Source organism: Taeniopygia guttata, chromosome 5, assembly GCF_048771995.1.
Source record: "Taeniopygia guttata chromosome 5, bTaeGut7.mat, whole genome shotgun sequence".
In the NCBI taxonomy this organism is placed as follows: domain Eukaryota; kingdom Metazoa; phylum Chordata; class Aves; order Passeriformes; family Estrildidae; genus Taeniopygia; species Taeniopygia guttata.
In genome coordinates this window covers 56631857-56645755 of record NC_133030.1, presented here as the reverse complement: position 1 = coordinate 56645755, position 13899 = coordinate 56631857, and the positions used below count along the sequence as shown (strand labels likewise).

General features: G+C 43.5%; 1 protein-coding gene across 3 annotated transcripts in view; it reads left to right on the top strand.

The window, feature by feature from the left end:
* Window positions 1–13899, top strand: part of AHNAK2 (AHNAK nucleoprotein 2) — a 72101-nt gene that overhangs the window by 23885 nt on the left and 34317 nt on the right. The gene's annotated exons all lie outside the window — the stretch shown is intronic.

Here is a 13899-nt window from a genome sequence, read left to right as displayed (position 1 = left end):
CATATATATATATATGTATATACTGACATGGCATTAGGATCTCTGAATGTTCATGGAATTTGAGACTAAGATTAACCTTGAAGCATTCAAAAAGTAGATCCATAACCTTGTCAGCAGAAGTTGGATCCTGGAAGTGCTCACTGCAAGGCTGCTGAGGTTAGTTCATAAAGTGCTGGGAAATACACAGGGTAAAATTATTCTGTCCACCTGTCTAGGTTCATCCATGTACCCTGATACCTTTCTAAACATGTGAATACAGATGGTCAGAAGTAGAACTTAAAACTGTAACCATCTATAGAGAAAAAGTCCATTCTCTCAAAGCTTCGATAGAAAAGAGAGAAACCATTACTCATATGAGAGAAAAGTCCAAAAGACATTTCTAAAACAAAACCAACCATTATTCTTTATAATTTACGCCACAAAAAGCACAGAAGGTTGGAAGATGACTTGTAAGAGACCCAGTACTTGTGATCACCTGTTGCATGCATGAGGGAAAAGGTCTAAGTATTGCCTCACTCTTTCTTTTACTGTAATAAAGAAAAATGTCAAGAAATTTTGCAGATGTAAGCAAATCAGAAGTAAAGCAGCTTACAACAGCCAATTTACTTCCAGAATGTATCCTAACATACGTCAAAAATCCAGCATAAATATAATGTCAGATGTTTAACGGCACAGGAAAACCTATAACATCTCAGGATTTATTGGGTTTTATTAGCTATGTTTAAAAATGATAAGTGTGACTGGAACTTTTAATTGCAGAAAGTCTATAACAATGGAGTTAACAATAACTCTTCAGCAATAAACTGAAAACTATAAATCTGCGCCAGGCGCTCTGCGGTGCTGACATGCTCCATGATGGCTGTAGCTTTTCTGTGCAAGCATGTAGATTTGTTAGCTAAAACTGCATTTTACTATCTTTGGTGTGGCACTCTCGTAAAGTAAACTCTACTATTAGATTATGAGGCTTGTGTAAATCTCTGACTGAAGTCAGTTTGACTCTAGTCAGTGCTCGTAAGCAATCCATTGGGGATGGCTGCCTTCCAAGCTCCTCTGCAGTGAGTGTTAATGTCTTTTCAGTCGGATGGGGCAGCGGTAATTTCTGGCAGTGTCTGGCCAGGGGTTTGGAGATGGCACGTATTCCCTGCTTTTAATTGTCTTGGACGCTCAGTCTGTAGTCACAAAACTATGAGGTCAACGTGCCTCTATTCACTTTTGGCTGTACTTGAAGCTCATCACTGAAACAAAATCCAACAGTCTGTAACACATGGTTATTGGGAATAGCTGCAATCTGAGTTAACCTGCTGTTGACTTCAGGGGCTTCAGTGCCCTGTGCTTGGACACACCTTTCTCCAGGAAGCCACACCATGAACGTCACAGGCATTTCACTTCATGTTGTCACTGTGAGTGGAGGGAGCATCAGGGTCTTACCGAGGTGTCATGCCTTACATGAAGCCACAGGAATGTGTATTTGAAGGTTTGAATCTCCAAATATACTCAGAGCTTCGGGTTGTTTTTATTCCTCAAGTTTTCTACTTGGGCAAAGAAGTGAGTTCATCCTATACAAGTGTAAAACACTGAGGGATTAGAATAAGATTTTTTCCAGGATTCCTCACATTCAAGGACCTAAATGATTAGAATATAAGGCCGTGTATTTGAAAGGTGTGAAATCTTAAATACAGTGAATCTATTTTTTTACATCTAGCTATTTTTGCATTCCATAATGTTGCTTACATTTGGAAACAGCAAAATATGCCCTGAAAAAAAAAAAAACCCCAGCGTTTCCTCCTCTGGAGAAACATCTCTCTGTGTTTTTGGGCTCTGTATTGCAGCTGCAATCTGAACCAGTAAGGCTGAGAAAAACCTCACCATTAACCTTGTTTGGAGTGAGGAGGGGACCTGGCTCTCTGCACCAGCACAGGCAGACCCAGCAAGGGCAAGCTCTTGCTCTCAGGCAGTTTGCCACGTCCCTGACCCCCAGTGCACCCACAAACTGTTTTCCTGACAACACCAGCTAACAACTGCTGCCTTGTCTGCTTCCCTTAGGTGTAACTTCCAGTCTGCCCAGCAGGCTTTTCCCTCCACAGCCAAGTGCTGGAGCAGCGCTGAGTGATGTAGGGGATTCAGCTCCCTGGGGAGCTAAGATTAAACCCAACCAAAGCTAGTTTGCCATCCCTCCACATGCTGCAGGAATCAAGGCAACATCCTTGGGGCATGGAAGATCATCCAAAGGATGACCTAGCTGTGGCTAGCCCCAGTGTGGGAGGGTTATGCCTGCTCCAAGGAAAATTTGCTAAATCCACGTGTTTGCTCATTTCACTCCGGATTTCAGAGTCAAGGCTGGAATTCATTATTTCATATTGGAAAACAAAGCCTCAGGCTAGGAGAGGACCATTTGTGTACTAAATACTTCCTACCAATATGTTTACTTCCTGAAATGGGACTATAGGTAGCCAAATATCTGAAAGTAACCACTGGCTTACTGCAGAGAATAAGTCTGCAGTTTTCTGTTAAAGAAGGGGATGTCCAAATGTGTAGTCCAGGGTGACAAGTGAAAATAGTGAATCCAGAGTGAAACAAGTCAAAACAGGCTAAGGGTGTTATGGCATGTAAATAATAAATAGGACAAGATAGTTGATAGAAGACACACCAGTAAGGGACAGCAGCTCTGCGAGGGAGAGAGTCCCAGGCCAGGGTAACAGCTCAAATCCCAGTAAAATTCCATGGAGCAGGAATGCAAGTGCCTGAAGAAGAGCAGGCACCAAGTCTACTTCATCTGCCTAATAAAGATAGCAGTGTCTTCGGGGGCAGAATTATCTGTTTTTCAGAAACACAAACAAGGAGATAAGGTTTATATGATTTCCAAGCTTGCTGATAAATACTCGAGGCTCCAAAGCCACAGGAACTGCTCTTCACTGCTGGGCAAATGTTGTTTCTTCTCTGCAGTTAAGAGAACAAACACTACTTGATTTTGATAGCGGTGGTCTGTACCTGACTTTCATCGAGTCAGAGGAGCCTCTCTTATCCATGCAGCCCTCTGATTTTAAATACCTTTTACCTGCCCATTGACCTCCCAGTTCTCTCCCCTTGAACAGTGGTGTGGTTACAGCCTCAGCCAGCCAGCACTGAAAAGCAAAGGTTTTAAGCTGCACACACTTCTTTCCATTTCCACAAGTCCTAGCTAAATAGTCTAATAAACTGTTATAGATATAAAATATTCCACCTTGAAGTGCATCCTGAAAGCTCACACATTTTATTAGTCCAGGCATCTCCTTTTTTTCCTAGGATTCCCATACTCCATACCAGCCATAAGAAGCAAATGTCATCAGGTTTCCACAAGTCCTCTCCTCATTTACTTGCTGTGTGATTTACTCCAGCTCCTGGACCTTTGACTGTCAGCCAGACACAGTGCTCTACTTTTCCCTCAAATAAACACATGCAGGAACTTTTCTTTTCCTCACATCACTCTTTTTTAATCCAAAGAATTTGCCTTAGCACTATTACTTGGAGGAATGAATTCCAAAATGGGAATTTTAGCCTGAGTAGGAGAAACTCAAAGGACATGCATGCACGAGCAAAAATTATTAAAGTTAGCAAATGGGATAGTAACTTTTCCATACAACAGGAATGGCTTTAACTGATGCTTGCATTGCATTCTGAAGGGGAAAAAATGGCTCTGTGGGACGGGGTATCATTATCTTGAAAATTAGTTAGAGATCAGCTTTTGGTGAACCTCAGAGAAGTTAGCAGCTCTCCCTCAGATCAGAAGATCAGATAAGCATCCAAAAGATTGAGTTTGATTTTTTTTTTTACTTGCTTGAAAACTGAGAATGGGTGGTATTAGGTCAAAGGTTGGACTTTATCATCTTGGAAGTGTTTTCCACATGTAAAGATCCTGTAATTCTGTGTGTGTGATTTTATTGGAAGGTCTATGAGAGATGAAGATCTATGAAACTATCATGAGAAAGTTGGTAGTTTCAATTGCTGATGTTTCCTGATATGAGCTGAGCTTCCCCTATTCCTGCTTCTAAAATCAGCTGAAAGCAAATAATTTACAAGAACACAAAAATGTCATTACACATTCCCCAAATATTTTCATATATGTCAGAGCTGATCTGATTTATGCTTCAGTGAAAAGTTGCATTGATTTTTATATGATCTGTGTCCTCACACTCCTTAAGGCTGACTTTTTCACATAATGGGCTTGATTATGAGAAAAAAGTTGTTTGCAGAATGAATAGCTCAGCCAGCTCAGTGCCTAAAGAGCAAGTTAGAGCTCATTTTGGAGGCAAACTGGGCATTTTCACATGAGAATGACTACATGCAGCACTTGGGTTCATGGTGATGCTATCTTGCTACTCAGGCTTCCCATGAGCAGTGATGGGTAGTGTGTTTTTAGGCTTTGCTCTCAGTATCCTTTCTGGAGGCACGTCTCAGACTAGAAAATGATTGACTATGTAAATGGTGTAAAACAGACTCTTCACACACAGGTATTTATGAGGGGACATTCCAGTGATCAACAGAGCTGGATGGAGGCAGGGCTCCCACAGGTCTGTTGTGAAAAGAATAAATTTAGTTATGGCACTGTGATCTTATATCTGTATTTGGATTATACGTTCACAGTGGATTTAACTACTGCTTCAGTCAGTCTAAAAGCAATTTGGGAATGAAAGGGTTTGGCTAGAGATAGCAGGAGAAATAATGTTTTTCTTCTTAAAATTATCCTTCCTCAGAGATTAAAAAGAAGCTTTTGGATAACTGTACTGGGTTATGCCAGGAAAGCTCATCACAGAGATTAGTGCATTAACTATATAATTATAATGTATACATTGCATGCTTCACCAACCAAATATATAAACCTTATTTAGTCTAAATAAACCTTAAAGCCCAGAGAATAAGCCTAGCACTTTCAGATAAGTTCAAGCATGAATGTAATCTCTCCTTAATACACCAGCTTTTTTCTTAGAAAGAAAACAGTGTGCTCAGCGCATGTGACAACAAATCATCCCTGGGTCTCATGGTGAGGAGATCAGAGCAGCCATCAGGAGTCCCTGAGGAGCCCAAGCAAACTGTCCACAGCAACATTTTCCTGGGAGCTCTGCCCAGGGCTTCCCCCTCCTTCTCTCCCTTTCTCACTCTGTCTGCTTTTCTACCCTGGATAAACAGCCTCAGTCCTGCAGAACCGCTCACATCCCAACCATGTGGCCAGTCCCAGGCCATGGGACCCCTCCCAGAGACCTGGCTCATCATTTCCCTTCTGCTGCTAAGGAGTGTGGAGGGTGTGTGGGTGCCTGAGGTATCCCTGTTCACAAGTCAGGCTGCTTAGAGGGTATTGGAAATTAAAGCATCCCTGACTGGCAGGATCTCAGCAGCAGTAGGTAGGGAGAATCTGGCAGCAGAAATGTTATTTGGAGGGCAGCAGTGTTCTGTCATTCTGGGGCCAGCATGAACAGCTACCTGTGTCAGCAGCATTTCCTGCACATCAGTAAGATGATGTTGTAGTCAGCCTACAAGCATGTTGTCACACAAATTCAGAACTGCCCCTGTTTTGGTTAGGAAAATGCTAACCCCTCTGTCAACATAGAATTGTGGCTTTTCCAGGAGAGCAGTGAAAATGTTGAGACATTGCCTGATGATTTCTTTCCTGACATTGATGATTTGTTGTTACATGCTGAAACTGTTTTAACTCCTTTGGAAGCACTTGAACGCAAAAATGTTCATGTGCTTTGGGCTGCACAATTTATGAATTTGATTAAAGGATTTCTTGCTACTACGAATGGCCTCCGTAGTATGTGGGTTTCAGCACGAGAATTGATACCTCAGGGGACTCCTCCTTTTCGAGTGGACACACTGGACGGGTGGTACGACCCTGAGGAAGACCATCACAACCTTTTTGGTAAGATTGTTGAGGGGATTTTATCCCAACAGCCAAACACACATTTAGCCACACAAGTAGCTGCAGTGGCTGAGGTTTTTGAGCTCAGTGCTCAAACCATCTCAATGCTGTCCCTCTCTGTCAACATAGAATTGTGGCTTTTCCAGGAGAGCAGTGCCTGGTGCAGGGCAGGGAAGGCTGTGGCAGGCAGATGGCAGAGCAGATGGGTGGTGGCTCTGCAGGTAGGGTGTTTGCAGCCAGGCAAATGGTGCAATGCTAGCAGAGGCATTCAGGGCACTCAGCACTGCAGGTGCTCTGGAACAGAGATGGTGAAGCACCTGAGTCAGATTAACTTGTTGGATGTGGACAATAGCTGATGGTGTGGCTTGGGAAGGAAAACTTATGGAAAAAAAAAATCTCATTTATTATTATCAGGTTTTAGGGCTTTTTTTCCCCCAAAGAAAACTTTAGCTTCATACAGCACCCATGAAGGAAGATTGTGACAGGCTCACCTTGAATTCCTTTGCAGCTGGTACCTCTGAGTTCAGTCTGCTTGGCAGAGGTAGTGTTGAGGGAAGATACCTTGGCAAAAAGACAGGTATGGGAGCAGGGGAGCTCACAGCACACCCCCATACCACAGGCTGCTGCCTCAGCAAGGCTGCCCAAAGGTGCCTTGGGATGCAGTGATGGAGTCAAAGACAGCCCCAGAGCAGGGACAGAAGCAAATGGCAGGGAAAGAAAACCAGAGATTTTGGATTATTTCTCAGGGGCACTGAGAACTCAGCCAGCAGGGCCACACACAGACACATCCAGCCACAGCCCAGTGAAAACCTGTGTGGGTGAGACAGCCTCATGCAGCAAAATCTCCTCCTTGCCCATGTGGGCAACCACAGCATTTTTATTTTCCAGCCCAGGAGAAACACCTTGTAGGAGTTGTATCAGATGCTGGTGCCCCAGAGCTGTGTTGCACATCAGCAACAAGACACGCTGCCGTGTGTTTGGGGTGTTTCTGCTGACCACTGTCCCTATCGTTCTCAGCTGGGTTTCATTAATTTCTTTGCTCTCCTGTGTCTGGAGCTTATTGCTGGTTCACATTCAGTCCCTGCCCTGCTCTGAAAGATGGGGATTGGAGTCAGCAGATCTCCACCCTGCGTTTGATAGGGAAGCGGCGCTTTTGCAATGATCCCCAAGTTGTGACATGCACTGGAAACTGCTCCTCTGCCAGCTGTCCTCTGTGCAGGGAGCTGCAGCTAAGCCCAGGTGCTGCATGAACACCTCTGCACCATCACACTCTTGTTTTATGGCCTGGCCTGACAAAGTTTGGGTCCTGTAACAGCACACACAGATACAGCCCAAGGGTCTGGGGCTGTCATTTGCACCAAAGCAAAGGGAGGGCAAAAGAGCTATGAAAACCCATTATAAGTGTTTCCCCTCCCCACAAATCCTCCTCTTTCAAATGCCCAATAAGGGATGTAGAGGGAGGGAAAACCCTCATCCTCTAATCCAAAACAGGAGCTGGCTGTCATACCAGCACAAACAGACCACGCCAGCTCCTCCACTAACTCTGCTCTTGTGAGGAGACAGAGATGGACTGCGATAAGGTTTTGGCTCTCAGCACACTTGGAACCATGGGGAAGGCCAGCCAGAGCCCAGCATTCAGGGGAATTGCTAAATCGGCTCTGACAGATTGCAGCAAGGAGCAATGTCCTTGACCTGGCTGCAGTAGCTCTGGGGAGCAGGAGTGAGAGCTTCCTGCTTCGCTGGGGCTTTGCAGACAGCAGTGTCTCTGGCAGGAGCACAGCTCAGGTCTGTAAAACTGACTATTATTGCACAGAAATGGCACAACCCAGCCATCTTTGTCAAAACCTATTCTTCACTTCTTGCTGCTGCAGTCTGAGGGCAGGTTAAGGTCCCCACCGTGCTCAATGATACACAGTCTCCTGCCCAGGTGTGCCTCGGAGGATTTAGAAGGTTTGTGTCACACAAGCTGAGCAAAATGGAGGTGACAGTAATGAGGAAATAGCAGAAACAGCTCTACAGAGAAAGAAGGAAAGCTTTTTTTGAGGTGCATATTTGTCTGCTTCATTTTCTGGAGGAGCTCAGAAAATGTCAGTCGTAGTAAAAGCCCTGGTGGCTGGAGAAAAGCTGTGGATGCAGTTGTCCAACATGTGGGTTCATGCAGAGTGCTCATGGAGGAGGCACCTGATACAAGAGCATCTAAGAAGACCATGAGCTCTTTGACCTTGCCATGTGTGCGATCTCAGCTGCCCTTCTGCAGAGGAGCAGGACACTGCTGCTCTCTGACAGGAGACCTGAATGCAAAATCTGGAGGGCAACTTTTTCCAGTCAAGAGAAGTGAGGGAGTTGAGTGTTTTAGGCAACCTGCAGCTGCTGAAGTTTTTGTTCCCACTGTTATACCCCTTGAATATTTGAGTAAGAGCAGGATGCGACGTGAAATGTTGCATTTCTTCTTAACTTCTGTCCAGCTCCCCTGAAGTACCTTCAGTAGACAGAGCAGCATGTTGGAAGTGGAGTTATAGCAACAGCACAATACCTGCAATCCCAGTTGGATTTGTATGACAACAGGTAGGAAAAATGGAATGGCATTCACCTTGAGGGTGAGAAAACAGCAAGTAAGAGTGTGTTTAACTGCTCAGAGACACGGACTTACCTTGGACAGCAGTAAGGATATTTTGCTGACAGCACATGACGTATTTGATGGAAATGAGATTTACATTGCTTTTGGAAAATACATGCAAGTGGCCTACCACACAGACACCATAGATAGCTTAATAAGCAAATTTTAAACATTTGGACATTCTGTTCACAAAATAAATTTATGGGAAATTAACATTAATTAGCTATCAGTCATTTTGCAGACCTGACTGGCTTCAATGAAAGAAACATCCTGTCAGACTTTCCTACCTTTCAACAAAATAAAAAAGTATAAGGGCTTGTCTTAAATTTATACTTACAGAAAGTATACTGTAGTGTTTTGTTTTGTTTTGTTTTTTTTCTCTTAATAGTAGTAGCTCAGTTTATTCAGTGCTTGGTTAAGTTGCTGTCATAGTTTAACCCCAGATGTCAGCTCAGCCGCACAGAGTCATTCACTCCCTCCCTCCCTCAGTGGAACGGGGAGGGAATGTGAAGAGTAAAAGGTAAAAGCTCATGGGCTGAGATAAGAACAGTTTAATAAGTAAAACAAAATCCACACACAAAAAGCAAAGCAAAACAAGGAATTAATTCACTGTTTCCCATTGGCAGGCAGGTGTTCAGCCATCCTCAGGAAACCAGGACTCCATCTCAGGCACTGGGGAAGACAAATGCCATGACTCTGAATGTGTCCTCCCCCTCCTTCTTCTTCCCCCAGCTTTATATGCTGAGCAGATGCCATATGGTCTGGAATATCCTTTGGGTCAGTTGGGGTCAGCTGTCCCAGCTGTGTCCCCTCCTAGCTCCTTTTGCACCCCCACTTTGCTCAATGGTGGGGTTGCTGTGAGGAGCAGAAAAAGCCTTGACTCTGTGGAAGCTCTGCTCAGCAATAACAAAAACATCCCTGAATTATCAACACTGTTTCCAGCACAAATCCAAAACACATCCCCATACCAGCTACTATGAAAAAAAATTAACTCTACCTCAGCCAAAACCATCACAGTTACAAAAATTGTGGGTTTGTAATTAGTGGTTCTTTGCATAATCATGAAGTATATATATGTATGCACAATGCATATCTATATAAAAGTAGTATGTGCTTAAATGAGTTTTGCACTGATAGGCTACTTGGCAAAGAAATCACTTTTAGTTGTCCATTAGGGCTGGATTCAATAGAAATTTTGGCTGACTTTACTGCAAGCCTTGGAAACCATTGGAGCATTCAAGTCTTAGTCAGTCAGATGCCTGCTTTAATTTCTATTGACAAAGGAAAAGGAGGGATGAGTAAATGTAAAACATTTCCTTCCAGCTAAGAGAGGCAGCATGGTGCAGGGAGGAGGTGGAATCCAGGACATCTGGGTTTTATTTATTGCTGGCTCTGCTGCCAAGATGCTTTGTGACTTTGAGCAACTAATTTTTTTTTTTTTTCACTTTTCTATCTTTGTGCAAGGTGGGGAGATCTCACCTAGTTTCACATGGTGCTTTGGGCAGGTGGAGGGGCTTCCTTGGTGACCATGACCAAGATGGTGCAGTTGCCAAGCTGGCAGACTAATATGTGCCAGGCAGTGTGTGACAGAAGATGCAAAGGGTAGCTGTGCCTTTGGAGAGCCCAAAGAGAAAGATGTTCATGAAGTAGCACCAAGCCTGCATAAACAAGTGTCCATAAGTGCCAGTAACCAGTGCCTCCTACATCACAAAATAATTTGGAGCTAAAGCTGGGTTGGCAACCTCTACCTATGATCTCCTATTTCATTTTCTACAGCACTTCCTGGGAAGAGCAATTGCTTTGAGGCTAAATCACAGAAAATAAAGTGGCTGTTTTTAAATGGTCTCCGTATTTGTGCTTCCTGGACCCAAAGCTGTTTTCAGGATCTCAGTGTGGAGGGAAAAAGGCTGGCAGCTTCATTTTTTTTTTTTCTTTTTCGTAAGATGCATTTTCTGCCAAATGTGAAAGAACTGAAAAAGCATATGAAAGCCAAGAGAGAGTCATATATGGCCCTCTGCATGCCACACGACTGTAGTCCAGCAGTGATACTTGGGCTATTCCTGGAAAACTTCTGCCTATCTCTTATTTGCCTTTGTTTCTCACTTCATACAACACTGATGTCTTTGTGCTACTTGCTGTACCCACCAATGGAGCTCATGGCTAATCTACAAAACGCTTGCATTTTTTTTTTCTCAAAGCATTTAATCTTACAAGGTTGCAGGTGTGATTGCTGTGAGCAGTCATGTGTGCTCTGCTGGATTTTGCAGGATTAAATCAAAGCTGACCTCAGCCCATATCACAGTCTGAATTACAAGATGAATGCAATGTAACATGCCATGTATCAGTTTCAATGAGGCCAAGTGATGTCTTGCTGGGGTAGGCACAAAATGAAATACCAATACTTCAGGATTTGATCCTGTGGCATTAGATGATCAGCAGGTATCATGATTTTTGTAAGCTTCCATTTATGGCTGTGTCCTTATGATCCTACTGGTGGGTCAAGATGCCTTCCACGCAACCTTTTGGAAATACCTGGAACATGAGAGCTTGGGCAGACTTACCTCTCCACAAAGTTGTACATGAACTCAAGACTGTTGAGTGTTGTACAGATGATGGAAGAACTTGTCAGGAATAGTGATAATCATGTGCTTTTATGCACTGTACAAATCTGAGAATAAAGATGTAATATTCAAGTCTAGAGATATACACTCCACTGCACTATTACTCCTCCTTTTTTTTTTTTAACCTACAAAGGAGAAGGGTTATTAAGAATAACAGGGTAGCCCAAGTATAATTTTTCCCTGACGTACTCTAGCTTTGTTGTAAGCTGTCCTAGTTTAGGTGTCACTTCAACTGCATTGATTTTCTCTCCTCTGCAAGGAACATAATGTATTCTTCTTCTCACAGTAACATATTTGGCAACTAGAATCAGTCAGTTGAACTGGGGTGCAAGACAACAGGTTCAGCCTCTGAGTGGGTGGGTAATGCAGTCAGGTCACCTCTCTGTGCCTGCCTCCCCCTCTGTCCAGCCCTCTCCCCCTTTGCCTCTCTCTGTTAGTTTAACAGAAAGCCCTTTGGGGCCAGCACTGCTCTCCATTGTGTATTTGTACAGCATAATGAGGTGTCAGTCTTGGGACAGGCTCTTGGAAACTACTAAAGCATAAACGGTAATAGAAATTAATTAAATGAATACCCATGTCCTAGGTGTCAAGGCAGGGTGTAAAAATTATCTCCAGTAAAGCGGTCTGAGTGTTTTAAAGTGTGATACAAAGCTTCTCCAGATTTCAGAGGCTTAAATCCATCTCCTAGCATGCAGCCAGGACTTCCCTTCCTGCAAAGTTCTCTAGTCCTGCACAGACAACTTTGTGATGTGAAGTGAAAGCTCAGTTTGAATTGCCATGGGTTAAAGGCAGTTATTCCCACAGTTCCCATTTCCTAATGTTTTCCACTTATGATGTTCTTCTCTTTTAATGTTCATAGTAACTTGTGCCAAAAAAAGGTGTTTCCTATCATGTTCTACTCACATTGTGTGTTGTGGTTTAGGGATTTTTTTTTTTTTATTCCATATTTTCAATCCCCAGAGAGCTAAGGTTAGTCATAAACATGCTTTTGGCTATCAGATTCATGTGTGGTTTGCTATAGCAACAAACAAAAGCATTAGTCAGAAACTGGCATGAGGCTATAAACACATATTTTTTTGTGATATTACCCAGAGTTAGCTGAATTTATCTGGTACACTGTTGCCACACAACTGCATTGTATTTAGACTATAATCCTGGTTGAATAGGAACATCATAGAAAACCCAAATAATACATTATAGAGAAAGAAACAAGTCTTGTAATTGATGTTGTTGTCTGAAGATCATGGCCAGATTCTGCTATTGCACTGTTATAAATTCAGCTGAAGACCTTCAGGACAGAAATTTAGACCAGAGGCTAAAATCTGAATCTATATCTATGGAATAAAAGGAAAATTATAATTTAAAAAAAAAAGATCTTGCTTTGCTTTTGCAGTTTTCACCTCCATAATTCTACTGCAGCAAAATGATGAGAGGTAGGTGTCACCAGACTGCAGTAGGTGGTGTAAGCTCACTGCCAGCACTCTTGGAACACCTTGTCTGCAGCATGGCAGGGAGGGAGCCTTGGTGAGGACAGTCTGTGTCTGGCTGTGCCTCCACAGCCCTGGGAAGGTGCAGTGTGTGCTGTGTCTGTCCAGCCTGTCTGGGCACGGGAGGAGTGGCTGGTGCAGCAAGTCCTGGCTTCCCTGGAGAGGTGGTTGGGTTTGTAAGGTGTTCTCTGAAATCCCACAGCTACCAGTCCCTGAGCCAGCTAGTTTAAAGGTTGCCCTGAAGGCTCTACAGAAGTGGTGATTTTTGCCTAGGCAGAGTAGGCACATTCCTGCTTTATTCCAACCATTTGTCTCCTCATCCCTGCACCTTTTCAGGAACATGAGCCCTGCTCTGTTTTGACAGCTGCATTTAATAAAAAACATATGCATGAAAAATGTGTTTTCCAGTATCCCTGAGCTGGCACTGCTCTGCAAGAAGGAGAACTTAAACTTCCTAGAAATTGTTCAGATACATTTTCAAATCCTTCTCTTTGAAGGTGTATGTGTGAAGTGGTCATGACCTTCCCTGCTGCAGAGGTGTGCAGAGTAACATAGCTGTAATGTCCCCACCTGCCCAAGTAATAAGAGTAACAAATCCATCAGAACCTCCTTGTACTGACCGGTCTAGAAGTTGTTCACAGGGCCAGTGGTTCCAGCTGCAGAGGATAAACCTGCAGCAACGTGTACTTTGCACTTGTTTGCTTGAGCCCTCTGAGAATTGGCTTTTGAAGTTCAGTGATCAGGAACAAGACCTAGCATTGGTTAATTGTGTTCCAAAACCAACATTTTGTTTTTTTTTTTTTTTTCCCTTAACCAACCTCCTAGCAGAAGGACATGCCCCAGGAGATCCTACATTTTAACCCTCACTCTGTGCTTTGCCTAGTGTTGTTGAATCTGGGTCCTACATGCTTGAGGCTCTGGCCCAGGTGCATTTTCAAAACCTTTTGAGATAATTTCTCCACAGTAGATTTCCTGATGTAGAAGTGTAAAGGACCTGTTTTTCACTTAGCAGGACTTCAGGAGGCTTTCATCAATCTGGTCTAGTGGAAGGTATCTCTGTCCATGGCAGGGGGTTGGAATTAGATGATCTTCAAGGTCCTTTCTAAAACATTCAGTAATTTTCTGATTCTGTGACTTACTCTGGGCTTATGTGTGGGTTTGTCTGTGCCCCTTTCTCATGTGTCTCATTTTGCATCAAGCCCTGCACTTGATTTCCCTGAAAAGAAGAAGACCTCTGAGCATTTGTCTTCTAAGGCCAGCAGAATGCTGTTCTTTACTCCG